Source organism: Alnus glutinosa, chromosome 4 (assembly GCF_958979055.1).
Source record: "Alnus glutinosa chromosome 4, dhAlnGlut1.1, whole genome shotgun sequence".
NCBI lineage: Eukaryota > Viridiplantae > Streptophyta > Magnoliopsida > Fagales > Betulaceae > Alnus > Alnus glutinosa.
In genome coordinates this window covers 14,104,004-14,111,852 of record NC_084889.1, presented here as the reverse complement: position 1 = coordinate 14,111,852, position 7,849 = coordinate 14,104,004, and the positions used below count along the sequence as shown (strand labels likewise).

At 34.9% G+C, this 7,849-nt stretch overlaps 1 long non-coding RNA gene across 2 annotated transcripts; it reads right to left on the bottom strand.

The window, feature by feature from the left end:
- Window positions 1-2,580: 2,580 nt before the first annotated feature.
- On the bottom strand, window positions 2,581-7,620 carry LOC133867195 (uncharacterized). Of its 2 annotated transcripts, none has more exons than XR_009900005.1 (3): window positions 7,494-7,620; window positions 7,351-7,416; window positions 2,581-5,044 (listed from the first exon to the last, which is right to left on the bottom strand). It is a non-coding gene; the product is annotated as an uncharacterized LOC133867195 (long non-coding RNA). The 2 variants fall into 2 exon arrangements; XR_009900004.1 differs by lacking the exon at window positions 2,581-5,044 and adding an exon at window positions 5,088-5,396.
- Between the last annotated feature and the right edge of the window lie 229 nt (window positions 7,621-7,849).

Below are 7,849 nucleotides of genomic sequence, written 5' to 3'. Positions count from 1 at the left end.
AGGTATGGGTCAAAAAGAATAAGCCCATTCACCCCTTGAGGAGGAGTGGACTCACCTAGTTGGTAAGGTCACACATGCCTAGGATTTTGGTTCCTAATCCTAGAGCATATCAGGTTTGCTTGCATTTTTTTTTTGGTCCATGTCATATCTTTACATATGCTTTGCATTCTAGGAACCATATTTGTTTTATCCCCATATTTTCTTTTAATTGTCTTGAAAAAATTTCTACAGGTATTTTATAGGGATGACAGAAAAAGCACGCCAGGCGGCTACTTTTCTATCGTGGTAATTCTGAACCTCTCTTCCTGAGGACATATTTGATCTTACCTCACATGCTAGGACTAGATATTGTTTCTTTTCCTCATAGCATGTCTTTGTTGTTTTTGTCTTATTTTTTTTCAACAAAAAAAAAAAATGGGAGCGAAGATGCAGAATTTTTATTTTTTTATGTCTTTTGATAGCTTTTAAATATCATATGTATTTTTACTTGATATCTCAGTTCATTGTGCATTAATTGAATATGCTTATATATGATTGAAAGTTTATACCTGATATATACTAAGTTTCTTTGTTGCATCTTAATGCTAGATAGTTATTTTTCTCATGCGATGGAATATTGTGCACTATCCAAAGCTCCCCTAAGGTGCATTTTTTTTCTTTGATTTTTTAACTTTTGAAAATTCTAATGAGAGAGAATTTTTTTTTTGCTAAGATGGTCAAATTGACCAACTCGCTAGTTGAACCTAGAACCTATAAATTCTAGCATTCTCTCTAGGTCGCAGCACAAGCAATAAATAAAGCATTAAAAAGTTAGAAAATTTGGTTTCAAAAGATCCATTGCTGAATGTACTTAAAATATATTCTTGAACTTGTCCTTATAGAAACAGTCAATGACCAATTCATTGCGGAAACAGACAGTCACTAATGGACTAAGTGAAAGAAAAAAAAAAGTGCTGCTTCTAAGGGGAGTGTATCAGATGAGGGTGACTAGGCCCTAGTAAGATAAGGTTTAACTTTTGACTAATCTAACGTTAAATATTTCTCTTATTTAGAAAATTCAGTTGTTTTAAATCATATCAGCAAACATCATACCTTATTGAGAAAGTTTTCACACACACACACACACACGCGCATAGCATGAGTTGAGTAAGCTATTAAAAATTTATATTTGCAGGGAAATTTATGCAAAGAAAAGGTACTAAGGTTCTGGAATTCACCCCCACTGAATCATAACAACATACCCCATGTTCATCAATATTAATCCGAAGTTCTCACAATTAAAATCTTAAGTATGTTTTACTATGCTTCAAACAGTTAATCAAAACATCCTATGTATCCATTCTTTACACAAATCACAGAAGATATCCGGTTTAAACCAAATCATCAAATGTATCTGTAAAATAAATCACAAGGGATATCCAATTGTTTTGTAAATAAAAATCAAGTAATCAATTATGTGAAATTATCTCAAATCATCAAATTCACCCCCACTGAATCATAACAACATACTCCATGTTCATCAATATTAATCCGAAGTTCTCACAATTAAAATCTTATGTATGTTTTACTATGCTTCAAACAGTTAATCAAAACATCTCATGTATCCATTCTTTACACAAATCACAAAAGATATCCGGTTTAAACCAAATCATCAAATGTATCCGTAAAATAAATCACAAGGGATATCCAATTGTTTTGTAAATAAAAATCAAGCAATCAATTATGTGAAATTATCTCAAATCATCAAATGTGTCCTTGACTCACAAAAGATATCCAAGAATCATTCTACACATTGAAAAGAAGTAAAACAATTGAAATATTAAATTCAATAAAATTGGACAATAAAAACTTACATGGAAGTATTGTTGTTCTTCATTGATGAGGCTTCATCCTCAACCTTAGTTGAAAAATTAGCTACATATGACTATAAAAAATAAATCCTAAACTAAAAAGAGAAAAAATATGAAGCTTGATTTCTGCTCTCTTGCTTCCCCCCTTCTTTCTTGAGGCTTAGCAATCTATTTATAGGGAGAAAACAAATCCTAGAAGCTCTAGAATTTCTAGAAAAATAAGAGGTTAGTCTTCTAGTTTGAGTAGGAGACTCAAAACTCAATCCAAGAAGGAAAATGATTCCAAATTCGTCCAGATTTGCGGTCTTTTATTGCATGGCACTTTTGGCATATCAGACGTCCGAATTAGAAAAATCATAATTTACAATGATTTGTCGTATTTTGAGTTAGCTTTCCAACGCCGCTAGTTTCACTTTAATCCAATGCTTGAGCAAATATTTATGGCTAAAATACTATGACATGTGCAGAATCTGAATTCTAATATGATTTTGACTCCAATTAGAGAAATTTCAATTTAGTCCTCTCCTTGACTTGGTCAAGCATATCACATCATCTAGGTCTTTTCAAAGTGTGCTTTCTTTCAAATTTTGCATTTTTCACCTTAAAACTATTGTTTTCTCTCAATGACCTGCAAAATACTAAAATTAACCAAAAACATTAGAAAATAACAAGATTTTAGGTTTAGCATATGCAAATTAGGGGGCACCAAATATACAATATTTGCACTCATCAATGCTCATTGATTACTTAACTCTTAATTATATGTTTGCATATTTTTTATTTGTTATTTGACTGTGTTATCAGTTTTTGATATATGTGTGTTTGAAGTTATCATTAGGAAGAAATTATTTTTCTGCATTTTTTTCTCTATATTCAGCTTTTTTGTGTAAATTGTTTGGACGCGCGCGGCCTGCTGATCTGGCAGAGCCATCTGGACGAGTTAGTAACTCGTCCAGACGCGCACCCTAGGGTTATAAAACCCGATTTTTCCCTAGCTGCCGCACTCCATTTCTCTCTTATCTGATTTTTTCGATATTTTATGCGGTATCTTGTGATTTCTCTTGAGTTTTCGACTCTTTTTGTCATTTTCTGCATATTTCATCTCATTCCAGGTATTTTTACAGTTCCCTTTGTTTCTTTTAATGTTTTGATGCTTTTTAGAATATTGGATTAAGTGTTCTGGTTTTTTTTTTTTTTTTTTGGAGATATTATGCATAAAAATATTTTCTGCTGCCTGCTGGGGTTGGATTTGATTTATCTAGGTTTATTGGATTGCTATGTTTTCATATGTGAAATGTTTGGGCATCCAAATTACAGCCGTCATAATGCCTAAAATTTTCTGAAGCTAAAAAAATCTAATTGGTTTTTTGGTATTATTTTTGGGGAATATTTTAATATTTTCAGGATCATGTTAGCCAGCAGTTTCGAGCGTAGAGTTAGATAGCGGACACAGGCAGATTTTAGAACTGCCAGAGCTAAAGCAGAAAGGAGACAAGTCATTATGGAGAGAAATGTCATCAGAGCTGACATTATGGTTGCACCGTTCTCTTTCATCGATGAGATAATCAGGGAGAACAGATGGCAATTTTTGTACAGCTGTTCCAATCCAGTGCACACACGCCTTGTCAATAATTTTTATGCCTACATAGAGATAGTTCCTGATGCTGAGGATTGGCTCACTCTTCAGACCACTGTCAGAGGAGTATCTATCAGGGTGGATGTGGAGCTTATCAGCAACTTCATAGGTGTCCCTCAGACAGCTTATAGGGGTACACTATCCAAATTCTGTGGATCCCCCCTCCATGGAAGAAATGATGTTCTTCTTTGCTCCCAATAATAGAGATAGGGATTCACAGAGCATCAGGATTGGATAGTTCAGCTCTCCTCACAGACTGCTTGCTAGGATTGTCTTGCAGAATTTATGGCCACGATGCAGTCAGCTCACTCTTTGCAGACTCAGATTCCTTTATGCTATCATCCATAGAGTACCCTTTTGCCTCTGCAAACACATCGTGCTCACGATCCTGGAGATGAAGGATGACCATCAAAGTTGTCTTCCTTTTGGGTGCTTGGTGATGAGGATCTGCCAGCAGTATGTCCCTGCTATTCCTGCTCTGGAGCCAGTGCAAAGACCTGAGGATTCGTTTGGCAAGCACACGATTATGAAGTCTGATTCACAACTGCCATGGGTTGAGGAGCCACAGATAGCACAGTCTCCTCCACCTGCTCCACCAGCCCAGTTTGATCCCTCTGCAGCCTTTTCCTCACAGGTTGTCCCTCCTCCCGCAATTGATAAGATGCTTTTCAGGATTATGGGCTAGCTGTAGACTCTCTAGCAGCAATATTTTAGATCTTGATGCCAAAGTGCAACAAATCAACCTCAATGTTGAGCATTGTCTACAACGCTTAGAGCCTGAGGTTGATGATGAGGAGAATTGAGTGCTATCACTCATATCTTACAGTTGTTTTGTTTTACAAACTTCTGTTTATTTGGGCTACTGTTTGAGAAACTTTTTCTTTTATTCATATTTTGTTGAATATTAGTACTATTTATACTGTGGTTTTTAGTACTTTGTTTACCCTTTATCCTTTTGAAACAAAAAGGGAGAGTATTTTTAATTTTGGACCAGTTTTTGTATTTTTCACCGGTCAAGTGATTTTTGTCCTAGAATGGCTAAAGGGAGAGTTTGTTAGTTTATTGGCTACATTATGTTGACAAAATCACTACCATATCAGTGTACTGCCCAGTGTACTGCCGTAACAGGGATGCCGTAAATATTCAGAGTTTAATTCTCCAACTTGGCATCAAGAAGGCAATTTTCGGAGTCCAGGAAGATTCTGTGCAGTATACAGCTCAACAAAGTCGGTTCCCTAGTTACCGTCTGGAAGCACAGGAAACGTCCAGAAGCCCATCAATGTTTAAGAAGTATCCGAAAAACTCAGCAAACACCAACCACAGTGAAGACAACATGAAACCGTCTGGACGCTAGGGCAACACCGTCCAGACGCGGAGACTGAAGAATAATGAAGAAACTCGTGAGACCTTGTGAAAAGAAGTTAGTTGCTGCTTACTGTCCGGACGCCCACTGTGACGACCTGTTTTTTTTTTTTTTGAAAACATACAAACGGATCTTCACAGTGGCACGATTACGTGTCGCTTAGCCAACATAACGTACACGTTCCATAACATGTACCTGAGATTCAAAGTTACATCTAACAGTGGAATATAATAATCAATGTGCAGCGGAACATATATCATAAGCGAAAATACATCTAATACCTAACATATAATTACAATAAGAGCCATTTACAAGTCTATCTATTTAAGGCTTATAAAACATATCACACTAATTACATACTAAAATACAGGCTTAATAAATACATATGCCACGTAGGACACGAGCCATAAATAAAATACCCAAAATGCGGACTACCCATGAGTCCGTGACTTATGACTGTCGCGATGTGCTTCAATCATAGTATCCATACGCTAGGTGGACGAGTCAATATCTATATCCGCAGAACCTGCAACCAAAACATCAATGTCTACACGGTTGCGGGGGTTGCCACATCCGCACAGGTCGAATTATGAGCCCACCGTTTCAGTATAAAACATACCGAGACCTCAGTGATATTAAACTAACTAAGTTTTTGCAATGAACCAACTTTTTCTTTATAGTCTTACGAGCACTATAACAGCTGTCAATTTTATAAACTTTTGATTGGAAACTCCCATAGCTGTTATAGCAAACACTGACTATTAGAAAACATTTAAAACATACTATGTAGTTGGACCTATACGTAGAAGTTCCAATAGCTTGAAAGCAACAACGTACACACCCATCTATAATAATACTTTTATATTGGTAGCTCAAATGCACAAAAATCTAACGTTACCAACTGTGATATCACCGTGCCTCAGGGCATTAAAACTTCATGTCTATGCTACATAGTTGTCCATGTGGCTACTAGAGTAAAACTATGATATCCAAGCACTTCTTACTGATGTACTACGAAAATCCATCTACCTACTCCCAAAACACACTAATATCCCAACCAATAACGTCACATCCAAGTACACCAAGCTTAAAACATGCCATTTTGCTTTTTAGTACGAGCATATTATCATCCCTCGAATACGGGTAACACCAAATCCTAGGGCATTACAACTTCATGTCTATGGCATATAGTTGTCCATGAGGTTACTAGAGTAAAACGTTCATATCCAAGGACTTCTTACTGAGGTACTACGACAATCCATCTATCTACTCCCAGGACACTGTATTACTCATATCGAACAATGAAAATACCCTTGTATGTCCAAGCTCAACGTTCTTAAATCATGCAACTAGACGATAGCAATATACATAAGCTCTTTGCCATTAACACTCTTAAGCATACTAATACGTCTAGTAAACTACATATAGTAATTATGAAAACCATACACAATATAAATCATGGTATATATGCATGCTGATGTGATGCTGTTAAACTATTGAGCTGGGCTGTTACTGGGCTGCTGCTGGGTTACTGCATGCTTTACGCTCTATGCTACACGCTTTATGCTCTATGCCGGTAAGTATTAACTTACTGTATCATGCTGATAAATCATACTTTTCTAAACATTTTAATATTTCATCCAAAACATGCGACACACTATACTATATTCTGAAACTATCCTTGATATATTTGAACATACTCTAAAGTACTCAAATCAAGCAAAACAGATATATTTAACATATAGTTGGTTCGGATTTACAAAACAATATATATATTTTGTAATTCTATAATACATGAAAATAATAGTTTCTCAGTGAGTAGAATATCACATTGGTTCTGCGGATATTAAGTATTAGGTTTCTTAGATACCACCTTGCAATGCGTCACTGAAAAATAATATATTGCACATTACTTGACAATTTCTAACATTAGACTCACATTTAGCCCTTAAATTGCCTAAGAGCTAACCCATGGAAAACTCATAGAATTTCTAGGGTTCCAAACATCTACCCATAAATTCTAGACACTATCTAAACTCAACTAATACTAACCCAAAGTATTTACTAATGGTTAGATATTAAAATCACTATTTAATTAATTACTAACCGCAATTAATTTCACTAACCCATAAATTATTTTCACTAACACTAATAATAATATTAGCCCTACAATTATATTCACTAATCTCTAGATTATTTCTCACTAACATTTTCTCAATATCATTAATTCTAAAATTATGTTCATTAATCTTTTTACAACAATTACTAACTTATTAACATAATTTAACGATCTAGATTTTAATCACTTAAAAACCTCCAAATTAATTTGATCCAACAAATTAGGTTTTCCAAAATTAATCCATAATTTATTTTACTAACCCATAACATAATATTGCTATTTAAACACTAATAACACTAATCCATAAAGTTTCTTTAGGGTTAAGCACAAGAAATTGTAATTAAAATACATAAACCAAAAGTTAAGGTTTAGGAAAACTCACCGAAATTTCACCAAACTAAAACTCATGATTTGGGTAGGTTCAAGTAAGTTCCAAGTAACCCATTACCTAAATAAAACAATAGATTAAACTCACATTTCAAGATTTTAACCTAAAATCTCAAGAACTCGAGTTTAGTATTTTACCTCAAAACGATTGGTAAAAACGTAGATCACGTTATCGAAATCGGATTTGAGTTTGGACGGTTGAATCTCCGTAGATCATGGTTTTTCTATGAAAAACCCTTAAGAGAAAAAGGAAACAAGAGGCAACTGCCTCTTCGGAAAAGAAAAGAAAAGGCCATTCGACCTTTTCTCTCAATAAGATGCAGCGCGCCTTGTTTTAGTGAAGGGCCACTTGGCCCTTCTTCTTTTTTTTAGCATGTGGGGCACAGGTTGCCCCACATGTTACATTTTTTTTTTTACTTTTGACTTTTCTTTTCTTTTTCTTTTTTTCTTTTTTAATTTCTTTTTTTATTATTTCTATTTTCTATTTTTTTGGA